Genomic DNA, 16176 nt, shown 5'->3' on the forward strand with positions numbered 1-16176 from the left:
GAAGAAACAAGGACCAGGGGTCACAAATGGAGATTAGATAAGAGGCATGCAGAACACTTTTTTACACAGATAATTGTGAGGGTCTGGAATCAACTCCTCAGTAATGTTGTTGAAGCTGACACCCTGGGATCCTTCAAGAAGCTGCTTGATGAGATTCTGGGATGAATAAGATACTAACAACCAAACGAGCAAGATGGGCCGAATGGCCTCCTCTCGTTTGTAAACGTTCTTATGTTCTTATCCCTGAGACAATATGGGTTGTATGTGTAACACTCTAACACCACTTTTCCTGGAAGCATACTATGATATTAATGGGTTTCCCTAATGTAAAAGTAATGAAGAAGTACCTCTGTGCTTACGCAGTGATTGCAGTAAACACAGACATGGGAGGAAGTGCCTGATGGCAGTGTAGGCTCTCCCTTGGCAAACGTTTTATAACTTCTTTCAACACTGCAGAGGTCCAGTACAATAACTCCACTCAGCAGACCAGTTAACCAGTTCTGGTCTGGGGAATTCTCTGCAGTTTTGTATTAACATTTTCCTATAAGGCACTGAAACGACATACTAAGGTTGTCTTTTTCATTTATTTAGACAAATCGTCATTAGCACTTTTTTTCATTAAAGATAAAACACCAATTACAATTTATAAATGGATAACAAACAACTTAAAGCCCCTGAATTAAATGTCTGAGTTGTTTATTTCTGGTTTGGCAGCTTTATTGGTTTTTTTTTTTCCTTTCTCAAGAAATCATGCTAATGATGATTTGGAAATAAGTACTTCTGAGAATCTAGCTCTTAGTGTTGATGGAGTTACAGAGCAGGGGTGTGCACAACCCAAGTCAAAAGGCACCTTTATTCAGAAAAAGAGTACAATAGAAAATGACACAGAAGAACTGCAGGAATTATATTTTTTTTATATGTTTATGTTATTTTTTCTTACGTGAGAGACACTGTCTGGCTGCTGAGTTGCCAAGACATTCATCTGGAAATATTTTTTTTTCCTTAGTTGGTAAAGCAGGACATGAATCTGCCTTTCCAGCTTAACAGTTACTGTTTTTTTTATTACATTGCATTTATATGTTATAAATCTTTAGGTTTAGTTCTCACCTCTTTTTGTAAACTCTTAGAATGTTTTCTTCAACTTTGCAGAACCCTAAAGTGAATAGGAACAAGTACACGTTCAAATGCTGTATATGTTGCACAGGATTCAAAAAAGAAAAAAATACATTTACGAATCAGCTCACAAGCCCTTTTCCTTAATAGTAATTTTGGAGAGTAAAGGGTTAAAGTTATTTGTGATAATAATTTAAAAGCCAACGTATCTTGAGTGCTGTACAGTGCTTTCAAATTTCAAACAGTGCAGGGTTCTGGAGCTTCAGGCTAATGTGCAGTGTTCTCAAATTGCTTGCCTTTGATCCTGAGTACACTGGAGGACACTGCATCTTAAAAAGAACAATGAAGTACTCCAAGAGAGCACACAGGTATGTTGTACTGCTTTAGAAACTTAAATGGCAAAGGGATCTAAGCACTCCCACTTTATTAATCTCAATGTTTGAATGGGACCCATGGTTGATAACTTCTAGATAATAGTTCCTTGCACATGGTAAGCTATGATAATTGTTATATGTCAGAACCTCATATTCTTTAATTACAGCCAAATGAGCCCTATATTATTACACTTAATGCCGAATATAGTTTCACTCTTTACCATGCTTTATACACAGGTTTACTAATTAATGATTTAGTAGCGATATTCCATGCTTGCCCATTATGCAACATAGATTTGCCATACCGGGTTTGTTTTTTGGTCTTTATTACTATATTTAGCTGAACAAATTTTGGCTGTTTACCATACTATTCTTGGTATGTTGTATCACAGTGAACTTTTCAAGGTTGAGTTTAATACAACTGTTGGTACCAAGATTTATTAAGGATATTTTTTCAGTGGTTATGAAGGTTACCAGTGTGTGTATTTCTGTTACTACTTGACTTCAATTCATTTAAATAGAGCTCTGTTTTGCCACATGGGTATATCCAGCCTTGGACTGAAATCACAAAGTCATCTTGTTATTGTTTTGGTTCCCTATTTCTTGGCAGATAGTATCTGTATCACCTTTCTGCTTTCAACTGAAAACCTTCAACATTCCCCTCTGCGAAAAATGCTGACTCACAATATGATCAGCTGGAAATAGTGTTTGCCATTATGTAACTCACTGTTCTTTATATATTGTGAATGCTTTTAACTGTATTCTGAGGTTCACAGCTATTGAAGATGCAGCCCTTGCTTAAAACACACACACACACACGCACACACACACACACACACACACACATACAACTGTTGTTAAAAGCATAGCCACACCTACAGTAGCAAACTCAGGTTAAGCACGATGAAAGAACTCTTCCAAATTATACAGGAGCAGTATATTTTATTCAACGATATTAACGCAAAGAACCAAAAATGAAATACACAGCACAGACACAGTAGAAGGATGTGTAGAAAAGCATTGGAGCAAACATGTTCTAGACATTTAATTTTTAACCTCCAACAAATTACTGTTGCGAGGGTAATGTATTGTATATTCCACTTCTATGTGGCATGTCATATACTTAAATAAAAGTGAAAAAATGTAATTGTTCTGTTAAATTCTAGCTTCATGATAGAACACAAGGAAAGTGTTTAATTTGCATAAGTCAAGTATAACTGATAAATACAAACAAAAGGTTTGATACCATAATAAAAAAAACACCAGATATAAGTAGTTATATAAACTAAGAATGTGATTCCAATTTATGGTGGTTACCATGGAAGCCAGCTTGCAAAATATGTAAAGCACATTTAAATGTAATACAACACTTGTTTTCCTATATTAGAGACTTAAAAAAAATACAAACACATTTTTGTTCTACCAAGTGGAGGAATATCTCCATATTTAAAGCCCTTTTAATATTCTGGCACTCCTCTAATAGTGGTCTACCGACACCCAAATCCTCCCCCCCCAGGGTTGCTAAGGAAGTTTGTTTGGTGGTGTTTTTTACTGAAAAATAAGCTGACTGCTTGCCTGCCTGGAAGTTAATTGAATTCTACCTTGTTAGAGAAAATAAGAACGGGGACAGGAGTTAGCAGCTTGTTCCCAGAACTACAGCTAGAAAGGCTACGGGCTGCTCTTGCATAAAAAACAAAACAGCAGTTGCTTCCTAAGAGCTTGGCAAGAAAGGAGAATAGGACATGTATTTCACTTCTACATCAGGGTTACAAAAGATACTCATTTCTTTGGTCATCTTTCTCAAAGCTTGCTTGAGGGCGGTATTCCTTGTACGCTGAGGCTATGTACTTTACAAAGTCATATCAGTTAAGATACAGAATGCTGATATTTTTGTGGCAGTTATTTTTATACTTGTAACGCTGTCATTTTGTATTTTGTTCATTGATAGGAAAAGTAGCAATTCTTCCTTTATTTGTGTAGGATATGACTTTTACTTTCTGGTAACGAGATTTCGTGTCCTTTCATAAGATTAAGGAACTTTTTCGAATCAGTATTTGGTTTGCTTGAGGCATGAGCACGTGGTAAGGAAAGGTGGCTTTTGAAATTAGACCAAGCCGAGGCCTGGTTAGCTGGCAGGCAGTTTTACAATTCAGAGAGAGTATATAATGCTGAGGTCAGAACTGACAGCAAAATGATGTACTGGTAGCAGCTCAAGTAGGATCAGTGTGGTTTAGGGTTAGTGTTATGGTTTAGGCTGCATGCCCCTTTGAGTATTTAGACTCAAAACTGAACGTCTTTGAAATACCTGCTGGGTGTGCTTTATTCCAGCATCGGTGGAACAGTCTGTCACATTGTTTTTACAATTTGAACACATACTTTCACAGCTCCTGATTTGTGTGTGTATATTCTCATTATATATATATATATATATATATATATATATATATATATATATATATATATATATATTGCTTTTTGTAACTGTTAGATTCATGATGTCAACGGGACAATGTAAAGGAAATTTAAAAAAATACAAACATCAACAAAAAACATTTCACATTTTTTAGAGAAAAAAATTCCACTGTAATTGTATTTATTTCTTGTTCTAGCTGTAACAAATGTCCTTACAAATGAGATATTTTTCCACAGATCTCTTGCATCACCTGCAGAATGTGCCATCATCACATATTGAAAACTTGACTGTGAATGAAGTGAATCACAATAACATGGCTTCAGTGCATCCTGATCGTGTATTATTTGGGTAGTGTGGAAAGGCTGTTTGTTTTCTGATCCCAATACCCTTATACCTGATCCAACATCCAATCAGAGCCGTAACTGCCAATCAATAAATGTGGACAATTCTTATTTTCAATTCACTTGCCTAGAATAAATAGCTTAATAAATTGCACATGTATCTCCAGCCTTAGCCAATGTGTGCTGGCACCATCCTAAGAAAAGACACAACGCAGACCATAGAGAATGTTTGGGACTTCCTTCAAAAATATTATTAAATTCAAACACTAGCCTACATATTTTACAAAATATTCATTACCATGGAAACCCATATTTACAAATACTACTTACATGTACCGCATAGTTATGATGGCCATCAAGGTAAATCACTTCAAACATGTCAAAGTGTTCATTGGTCTTTGCTTTCAACATTATTCTGGTGGTATCATACCTCTTTATATTCCAGACTAGTGTTTATACTTAGTCCACTTATATGCATGACATTGTGAATATATGTATCAGTCTAAAGCTACACACTGGAACACACTGTAAGGAATACTTTATGCTGGGATTCAGAATGGAATTTGGAGCCCAGCTCTGAATCATGATGTCTTGTCACTTATACATACAGCTGTCCCCTGTAAAAATAAATAAATAAATAAATAAAGAACATATTGAGGGCAGCAGTGTGGAGTAGTGGTTAGGGCTCTGGACTCTTGACCGGAGGGTTGTGGGTTCAATCCCCAGTGGGGGACACTGCTGTTGTACCCTTGAGCAAGGTACTTTACCTAGATTGCTTCAGTAAAAACCCAACTGTATAAATGGGTAATTGTATGTAAAAATAATGTGATATCTTGTAACAATTGTAAGTCGCCCTGGATAAGGGCGTCTGCTAAGAAATAAATAATAATAATAATAATTGTACTTTGAATCCAATCACAATTTGCTAAATGAATGCTTGTTCAAAAATAAGCCAATTTTGTTGTAAAAAATGTATCAAAAATGATAAATAATAAGAATGCATTATGACTGTATCATAATAAGGTAGTCAAATTACTTTGGGAAGCTGTATGATACAGATAATATATAAATAATACATAAAAACATGACATCAAGATTCAATAAAAAAATCTTATCCAACAATAATCAATATAAAACATAAATCTTTCTTTATTGCTTGTTCAGTATTAGCCAATCCCTTCTACTGTGCATCAAATATTAGGTTCAGTGTATACCTCTAAATCTAAAAGGTAATCAGTACTGACTTTTCCATTCAACAGTCAATACTGTGCTTTTTGTTCCAGCTTTTCATAAACATTTATTGTTACCTATGTTGCAAACACATAACACAGTCTCTTTTCTAAATATTTTATGTTCACTGACATTTACTCCAATAGCTTTTGTTATAACAAAGTGCTACAGTGATACTTTTTTAGTTTGTTTATTTTTTACTTAGGTTTCAAGATATTTCATTGGCATGGCTTTAGATTTTGTATAAACCCTTTTGACGTAGAGGATATCCGGTATGTGTCTGTTCATTTGCAACAATATAATTTCGCCAACCTCCATTCACGCTGTCAACCCAAATGGCTCTTTTCACCCGCTGTTATCTACGCCACAGATGTTACTGAGCTACCAAGTCAGTAGCCACTGAAGGACGATGAGGTGAACTGTTTTTCCTCCCTAACCAGATAGTGCCAGCTGTTGTTCGAGACTCTCCCTGCATCCAGCAGTGGTGCTTTCATAAAATAAGCCACTGGGACTGGCCCTTTTGTATGCATTTCTGACCTCTGGCCTATTCTCATTATATAAGCACAGTGCTTTGCTTTAATTACATTTTTAGAAATCCAGTCTCCACACTCTCTAACAGAAGTCGTCTCCAGTGGTTCGGAGGAGCATGTGAAATGTAATTAATTTCTCTCTGGAACCCCTTCTAACCTAGCTCCAGCTCTGTACCCATATCAGATGCAGATTTGAAGAGGGGCTATGTAGTGCCTAATTCGGAGGAAAGGAGAAAAGTGATCAATATTGTATTCATTATTTAGGCATGCATTTTATACCCCCTACTATCCAGATATACAATGTTGATAATGCCAAAAGGGAAAGCAAATCTACTGTGTCCTTCGAGATTCCGGACTGGCGCCTGAAACGCTGCAAAACAGCTTTTCTCAGCAGCAGAGGTCCAGTACAGTGTTGCTAGCAAAGCCTGTGGCTGTGGTGGGTATGAAATTACATTTAATTCTAGCAGTACTGTAGTTCTGTTGCTAGAGAAAAGCTGGTTTGCAGCGTGCGAGGCGCCAGATTTATATTGTCGGGAATCTTGAGGGACATCGCAGATTTGCTTTTCCTTTTGGCACGTACATCACCACATTATGCCATAGAATAACATTTGCAGAAAAAAAATGGATTTAAAGAGCAAATACAGCTATTCTTGGTCCACTTAGTATGCGTGGAGGCGTGTGTCCGTGACACTGATACAGAGTGAGAAAATGTTAAAAAAAAAAAAACCCAAAAAAACGAATTGTACTCAACGGAATTTGCACTGTTCAAAAAGCTCCATTCACTGATGCTGCTGCGCTTGGGTAAGCAGGTGGCTGTAGACTGATTGACGGGTTTCACGATGACGTCATTGCTGTGGGGGCTGCGCTACGGTGGAGGAGTTCAAAACAGAAAGAGGAGAAACCGAGCAAGGAAAACCGAGAGATACAGTAGGAGCAGGCATTCGCTATCTATGACACTGCTGCTTTGTGATAACCTAGATCATTGCTCAAAAGAAAGGGCTAACAGATCGCAAGGACGGATAAGAACAGGTTCACCAGCTGTAACTCGAATAAAACAAAATATCAATTACTTTTTTTTTTTGAAACTGCCTGCAAAAAATGTAAATACTAGATTTTTTTTTGTATTTCAGCCAACTGATAAAACTGAATATGGTAAGTAGTCCCTGTATGTGTATGTGGGATGGTGGATGTACATAGAGGAACGGGCTACACTACAGTGTATGAACGGGCTACAGTGTATGAATTTATTTGAGAAGCCTGCGTGCCAGCATCATCACCATTTTCAGGTTTACTCGTACCAAACTTACATTATTTGTTTTTGTAATTGTGCGCCTTGAGTTTTTGTTTGAGATTCCGAATGAATAAACAGGGCACATTTGGTTTATTTTCTGTACAGTTCGACAAAGGATTAAGGGCACCCTTACTACAACTTATTGTAGATGGAAATTAACCAATTGTGTTATATATAATATAATTGTGTTATATATATATATATATATATATATATATATATATATATATATATATATAATGAATGTAACATTTTTTTTTACTGAGAATTTTTTTTTTAATTAGGCTATTTACATAGTTTGGCTTTTGTTATTACTATTTGACTGGTTTAATTTGTAAAACATGCATGTCTTTTGGGGGAGATAGTTGTGGATATTAGTTCATCTTTAGGTATAATGTGCAATACGCGTGAGTGATACTCAGTTGTCCCGGAATATTCAGTTGACGTTATAGCCTGCATGTCCTCGAATAAACTATGACGGGGAATGGAACTGGAACCGTAATTTTCAAAGCGCAGCTGCCAGTTTGTTAAACGTCCGTACTCAGTGTCATTACAGAGCACAACTCGCAACTTCGTATCTGTGGAATAGGAACAACTGCTTACTATACAGCAATGAGAAAACTGTTGTTAGTTCAATTTGTAAAACGGACCCAATAACGTTGTAGTCGACTGACATGTAACATCTCACTGAAGAAGTTGCTAAATTATTATATGTATGATTTACATCAACGATTAGATTTTTTTTTTTTTTGAAGTATCAGTATCAGGCACTGTTAAACCAAGAAACATGTTGTAAGTTGATATTGGCTTTCTGGTCAAAAACATGATGTCTTAACTATTACTTGTTATTTTAAAAAATATATATTGGGACGATGGGGTGGTAGAGGAAACTAATCATAGCCCAATGATAAAATGTAAACATGTTTTATTAACATGCTATATGGTATACTACTTGTGTATTGCAGTTATTAGCGTGTGTGGACCACTTGAACACTTTGTAAAAAAATAAAATAAATGCTGGCAATCAAGACCAAGATTAAACTTCCCTTTAGAAATATATACATTTAAAGAAACACAACTGCAAAAGGAGTGAATGTAATGAGCAGCATGTATTCTATTATGGGTCCAGTTGCATTTTGAATGTATTTGTAATGTAGTAAAGTGGATCAAAAATTCAACCCTGGTGGAACCCCCCAGCTAGATTAATATAATCTTGAAGAGCAGCATTATTTAGATGCACCACTGTTTAGGTATTAATATAGAACAATACCAAATAAAAATAAAAACTTAAAGGATAGGAGAATTTAGCCCTAGTGTTGTTTCATACTTTTATTCCCAACACTCTTTTTGCATACATTTCCATATAGGAAACTGTGCTGTTACCAAGAATTTGCTTTCACCCAAGGGCTTTACATTAGAAAGCTTTTAATCTAAAAATAATCACCAGCCATTAAAAAAAAAATCTCTTTCCGAAGTTTTAAACAGGTAATAACCTAGTAGGGTCAGTCAGTGATCACTGCCAGAGCTGTGAAACTTGTATATCACGAGGAACAGGGGTATAAGCATTAGACAGTAGCTGCTCTAATTCTCTCATATGCTGTCTATTAAACAAGCTCAGGACTGAACATCCCCCAAACTACACGCCTTCCTTTAGAAAGTAATCTACTGTTGATACCCTGTACACTGCCATGCATTCAGCTAGAATAAGACAAGAGTCCAATTCCATTGCACCCTAGTGGTAGATGAAAAATAAACTGTGAAGTATGTTTATTATTTATTTATTTTGCAGACGCCTTTATCCAAGGTAACTTATAGATGTTACAGGGTTACAATGCAAAATTAATATTTAAATACTGTATAGTTTTCAGTAAGTGCAAATACTACAACTAAAATACAATATGAAATAGGATGTAACAAGTTAGGATTACAACAAGTTATATCCATAATTACATATTAGTAGTGCAAGGAGAGTGCCTCAGCTGAGGAACCAGTAACGTGGTGCGTAGGTCAGGGGAATACATAGCATAGTAGGAGGGGTAGATCAAGAGATCTACAAGTGCAGTCTAAACTGGGCGGGTCTTGAGGAGGCGGAAGGCAGTGAGACGGAGCAGTCCTGAAGTTCTCTGGTAGCTGGTTCCACCACAGAGGGTGCTAGGGAAGAGAAGGAGCGGGCATGGGAGAATGGGGAGTGAAGGGAAGTCATGACCAGTCTGCCCATAGAGGAGTAGCCAAGAGGGGGTGTAGTGAGACACGAGGGATTAGATGTAGGAGGGGGCAGTATGGTGAAGACAGTGGTAGGCAAGCACAAGGGTCTTCAATTGAATGCAAGCAGAGATGGGTAGCCAGTGGAGGGTGAGAAGCAGAGGGGTAGCATGAGAGTAGCGAGGTTGGGAGAATACAAGATGAACAGCAGAATTTTGAATGAGCTGAAGAGAGCGGCTAGCCAAAGCAGGGAGACCAGTAATGACAGAGTTACAGTAGTCCAATCTGGAGAGTACAATAGCTTAAACAGGAGTTGGGTGGAATAAGTAGTGAGAAAATGTTGCTGAGAAAGAAGCGGCAAGTGTGTGTCAGAGAAGAGATGTATTGAGAGGAGAGGGTAAGAGTAACACCTAGACATTTAGCAGAAGGAGATGGAGAAAGAGCAATAGTCAAGGGAGACTGAGATGGAGAGGTCAGAGAAGTGAGAGGAAGCAGAAGGAAAGTGGAGGAGGTCAGATTTAGAGAGGTTTGAGGTGGTGTGAATGTGTCCAAGTTGAGATAGCCGAGAGACATTCTGAGATGCAGGAGGAGATGTGGGGGGCTGTCGCAGAATGGTTTATGAGGTGACGTCAGACCAGGAAATGAATCTAAACAAACAATGTACTGGCGGGTTGAATGAGCTGCTGGCTGCCCTCAGTATTTATTTACAAAATAATAAACAAACTTTCAAATAACAAAAGAAAATGGCATGATGGCCAAAATAAACAAACACAAACAAACAAAGGACACAAGTATCTTCAGGACGGTTCAAAGTAAGTAGCATTAGTTTTGTTCCTTTGCAGTTTGTTTTACACGTGACAGCCTCTCTCCAACTCAGTCTAACACACCCCGTCTGCAAAAGCTGCATGTTTCTTATAGTGGTGACCGAGAGATTAACTAGCGGGGGCAATGGATTGGATAGCAAGGGGATACAGGGCGCAAGTAGTTGGCCTGGAGTCCAGGAGTAAGGAGCGATGGTCTTAGTCTTGTAGAGGTGTGAAAGTTGAGAATGAGGGGGGCAGGTAGGCAGGATATGTTTAGGTGGGGAGGGGGGAGGAGAATATGTTCTGGAGAATACCTTCTGAATGTACTCTAATTTGGAGCAGAAGAAGGAGGCAAAGTCATCAAGTGTAAAGGGGGAGGATTGGAGAGGAGGTGGGGATTTGAAGAGGGAGGAAAAGGTGGAGAAAAGTCAGGAGGACTTGTTAATGGAGGACAGAATGATAGATTGATAGGAGTGTTTGGCAGAGGTGAGGGCTGCCAAGAAGAAGCAGAGGAGGGAGCAGTAGTGGTCTAGATCAGAGGGTAGCTTGAATCTCTTCCATCTCCGCTCAGCAGTGCACAGCTCATTACAGGATGAGCGGAGTGTAGAGGATAGCTGTGGCTGGCGAGGGGAAGAGTGAGCAGGACGGTCGACAATAGGACAGAAAGAGGCAAGAGTTGCAGTAACAGATGAAGAAAGTGTCATAGTATCCAAAACCGTTAAGGAATAACACTTGTTTGGATATTTTTTTTATATAATTTTATTTTTATTATGAAAATCTTTTTTGCATTGTTTCCCTGTAGATATTGTTTCTCCACAGCACTTTTGTTTAGCACATGATGTTTGGGTATAATTGATTGTGGCCTAAAAATATCACTTGAAAAGTATATTTATCCAATATTTGGAGAAGGAACTGCTGTTCTGTTTACTTCACTATATTATAAGTAGGGCTTCTGTTTTTATTAATTTCATTTTGCTGTGCTTATTTTGTAGCTATTTTTGAATTTTTTCTGGGCTTTTCGCTTTTTATATACTGTATGAAATTATTGTTTTTAGTTACTTTCCACGATGCTTGGGTGTTTTTTTTTCTGTCAAAATATGTATAGTAGTAACTCGACAGTACTTGCACACTTAAGTTAAGTACCTTCTTACCTTTCACAATGAAATCCTTATGGTCACGGGCCCATTCTTCTGGGTTTTTTTGTGTGTAGGCATCGTTTTACATTTCGCCAAAATTAGCAATTCTGTTTTAAATCCTCTGTATCTTAACAGTAATGCATCTTTAAATCCAGCGAACAAGCCACCATTCCTAATTGGGATCTTGTTTTAAATATCGTATAGCAACACTGTGTTTTTCGATCTCCATCCCTTGCTATGATACACCGCATTCCTGTTCACATTTCAATGACTTACCCTTTTTTCCTTCTTATTTGGAATTTGACAACTTCCAACCAAGCCCAGTAATAAAACTTGCTGTTATGTAACTGCATGAAGCTGTCATTTCAAAGGCAGTGATCTTTCTACTGCAAGTCAGTGACATACATGTTTCCTGTGAAGATCTGTCAGTAACATACAGTACATATCCTGTGTGAAGGATATAAAAACCATTGCACTTGAGTATGGTATCATGGAAAACTAAGTCATTGTACAGTATACCTACAGTATGTTCATAACAAATGCCTATACAAAGTGTAGTTAAAATCAGAAAAGTGGTTCCCAAGATAAAGCCTTAAAAAAACTTCAAATCAATAACTATAGAAGATATCATGAATGTGTGTATATATATATATATATATATATATATATATATATATATATATACAGTATATTGTTATATATATACACACAGTATATAGTTATATATATATATATATACACAGTATATTGTTATATATATTGTTATATTTGTAAATCAAGCAAGCAATCACATGCTGTATTTCAAGGGCTGTAGGTTGCGTTCAAGCATAGACAGTATAAAGTGTTCCTAAACCTTTCATCGCTGTTAAAGTGACTTAAAAATAGAACAAACAGTACACCCTCTCTATAACGAACCTGTTGGGGTCCAAGCCTTTTGTTCGTTATACCAAGGGGTTTGTTATAGCGAAAGGACAATCAAAATGAACGATAAACTGTTGGAGTAAGTTAATGAGATAAGATAGTGAATAAAAAGTAGAATACATGTACCTGTTCATCTCATGTATGCAGTATTCTGCCATTGCTTTATCCCATTTGTTAAAGAATTAAAACGCAGTGAAAAAAGCAAAAATCTATGAATCGTTGCAAAGTGCAGCAAATCTTAATCCAACATGCAAGAATCCCAAACTGAAAAGCAAAGGAACCTGACATGAAAAGCTTGACATGAAACGTTAACCAGATCCTCAAGTTTTTTGTTTTTTAGTTTTTTCTTCTTTAATTAATTTTGCTTTGCCGCATGATTGCTGAACAAGTGCTTTTTGACATATTATATTCACAACAGAGACAGGCCTGCGTTGCTGCTTTTTGACATATTATATTCACAACAGAGACAGGCCTGCGTTGCTGCTTTTTGACATATTATATTCACAACAGAGACAGGCCTGCGTTGCTGCTTTTTTAAAACGATCTATGTAGTTTCCAGCTTGTTGCAACATAAAATTATTTTTGTGTCAGATGCAGTTACACAGCGCGTATTATTTATTAAGACAAAATAATTGACTTCACTGTGGAGGTGGCTTTCCTTGCGTACAGACCGGGATGTTGACAGTGTGTGTTTATATTATCTTTTTTTTATTTTTTATTTGGGGTCCAGGGGCCAGGTTTGTTATAACCGAAGGTTCATTATAATGAAAGGCGTTATAGGGTGTATTATATCTAACTTAGCAAGCCTTTGCTTGAATATTGCACCATAGAAAATAATAATTCTTAGTTAGTAACAGAAAAGTTGGTTAAGTGTTTGTTCGGAAATAACCCTTTGACACTCACATCTCATTTACAAGATTATTCTGGATTATAATCATATACATCCAGTAAAAGATAATTTGGAGAGCTGAAAAATTGTTTTGTATTTGTCTGTATTTTGCCAACTGAAAAATGGCAAAATAATGCATTTGAAGGATGTTTTCTCTCATGTAAAAATCATGAGAAGGTGATATGAGACACTGGCAGAGGTTGGGCTACAAAAAAATGAATGCAGCTCGTATGCATACTCAATATTGCTGACAGAACAAGGTTGATGCAACTCCCCAGTGTGCTTCAGTTTTGTTTCTGTGAACAAATATGTTCCCATTTTTGCCATACATTTTCATTGATGATAGAGTTTTCATTTCGGTTGTTTTATAAATTTGTGTTTTTCTGAAATGAGGACTTGAGATTGTTGACATGGACGCACTGCTTGAATTTCATTATGAACCTCTAGGTATTTTTTCCTGATGTGGTCCAGCATTCTCTAGAAGAGCTTTATTTTCCGATTTTGGAAGGCCCTCTGCTGGTAATAAATTAACCTCTGGGTACCAATGAATGCCTAACGTATCCTTGACAGTGGTCAAGATGGTGGATGCTCTTGTTTTTTTTAATCTGCTGGAACTTTTTAAAACAACATGTTTCAAATATTATGATTTTAAATGCAAGGGGAAGAAATACTCAAATTCTTCATTGGAGGCAGAATGCTAAAGTTGAATAATTATACTTCAAATTCCAATTTCAGAAGCTTTGTATAAATAGCAAAAGAAGTAAAATTATTTGAGAAACATTTCAACTAGAAGTCTTTATAAATGTGGTCAGGTTGAGAAGCTTCCTTTATATACTGTCAAGCAGATTATTGAGATAAAAATACATTATGAAGAATTAAACTGACATAAATGGTAGAACATGTCTTTGCATGTTCTGCTCATTTGCTCTGTGGAGTGTAATGTAAAGAAGGTCACATCAGACAGGTGACTATTGGAGCTACAGCCGGTTAAAATACATACTGTTGCATAATCGACCATTGCTGTCTTAATTTACTTTACAAAAGCAACCTGGAAAAGCTACTATCTAAATGGCTTCATTTTAGATACATTTTGTGTTTATTTTTGTGTTTTTGGCCAGAACTCAATTTTTTTTAAATATTGTCAGAAAAGCATAAATTGATCGGTTCTTTCTGCTGTTGTCCAAAAGAAGACTTCTAGAGTTTTGATGTGTTGAGGCATCCTGCGAGATGCTTAAATCAAATAACAGCACAGATGGGAATCACAGTGTGTGCTGTATCTCTATCTCGATCTATTTTACTACTGCTTTTGAATTTGATGATCATAATTATTTTTAATTTTATAACAACAGATGGGAGGTGTGGAAATCTGGGCCCTGATTACTGTGTTTAATTCATATCAATATCCTTATGGTAGTTAGTTACTCATCATGGTATAATCACTCTCTTTGAGTAATTATGTTGTGAGGTGTAAGTAAGTGCCTTTTACTCCCATGGAACAAGTTTTTTTTTTTGTGGTACATTTCTTTGTGTCTATAATTACATAATTTGCAAATGTCCTGCCTTTGGAGTAAATATGTCTAATGTTTTGTAAGCATGCTTTATATTATAATGAACATGCTTTATTTTTTTTTTGAGTGTCTCATATATATATATATATATATATATATATATATATATATATTTTAGCTCAAAGAGCCAGCTGCCCAACGTTTCGATATGTTGTACATATCTTTCTCAAGGGAGCCTGTGTTTGAATCAAAACATTGGAGGTATTTATAGGTTTTTGACGGCATGACAACTACTTGTTATTGTTTACATTCAAATCCATGATTTATTCTTACATGATGTAATGGTGTTCTATATATTGTGACATCATTTTTACTTCTATCTTTGAATTTGTATTAATTCTAATTAACACTACTTTATATAAACTTATATTTTTATTATATCATGCAATGCTGGCTCTGAGGATCAGTCTAGATTTGGCCTCCCCAAGCGCATCAGCATGCACAACTTTTGAATGAATTTTGTTTATTTATTTAAATGTTATATATTTATTGAAGTTAATTAGTTCATTCTTTTCTGTTGAGTCCCGCTGGCATAATCGTGTTCAGTCTATTTATCCATTTACTTTCTTTCATTCTTCTATATGTCGCATTGTCTAATTTGAGCTGTTCTAATACTACAAACTTTACATCATTTATGTCATGTCCCTGACTGGTGAAGTGCTGTACTATTGGTTCATTCATTTTTTTATTTCTAATTAATGAAAGGTGGTTCTGAATTCTTTTATATAAAGTAGTTCCAGTCTCTCCAACATATTTGATTTCATCACATTTTTCACAGGCTATTCCAATATATATATATACAGTGGTTTGCAGGAGTATTCACCCCCCTGCAAAGTTTTCACATTTTGTTGGCACCTGAGCGTACTCCACGACACTTTCAAATTAGACTTTACATGTAGAATCTACACAAACTACTCCACATTGATACAGTTAAAAAATGAATATAGAATATAAATAAGTAAGATTTACAGAGAAAAACAGATTAATCTCAGTTGCATAAGTATTCAACCCCTTTGTTACTACAACCCTAAATCAGCTCAGGTGCAAATGACTTGTTTGAAAGGCCACAAAATTAGTGAAATGGTTTCAGCCTGCCTGTACTCAAAGTGGTTTAACTTGTAGATAATTTCCCTCGGGTATTTAAAGACTTTCAAGCTGCAACTCACATAGTGATGCACCAAAGCAACCATGAAGACCAAGGAGCTTTCAAAACAAGTCAGGGATAAAGTGGTAGAGAGGCACAGAGCAGGAGAAGGGTACACAAACATTTCAAAGGCACTGATTATCTCTCTCAGCACAGTGAAGTCCATCATTAAAAAGTGGAAGAAGCATCATACCACCCAGACACTACCCAGATCAGATCGC

The 16176-nt window shown here is 36.4% G+C and overlaps 1 protein-coding gene across 1 annotated transcript in view; it reads left to right on the plus strand.

Moving 5' to 3' along the window:
• The first annotated feature begins 6783 nt into the window (after positions 1 to 6783).
• The window catches only part of LOC131699122 (mitogen-activated protein kinase 4-like), a 54811-nt gene continuing 45418 nt past the window's right edge, over positions 6784 to 16176 (plus strand). The window contains exon 1 of the mRNA XM_058995037.1: positions 6784 to 7153. The gene's annotated coding sequence lies outside the window, so the exon portion shown is untranslated. The remainder of the gene's footprint in view (positions 7154 to 16176) is intronic.

Source organism: Acipenser ruthenus, chromosome 2 (assembly GCF_902713425.1).
Source record: "Acipenser ruthenus chromosome 2, fAciRut3.2 maternal haplotype, whole genome shotgun sequence".
Lineage (NCBI taxonomy): Eukaryota > Metazoa > Chordata > Actinopteri > Acipenseriformes > Acipenseridae > Acipenser > Acipenser ruthenus.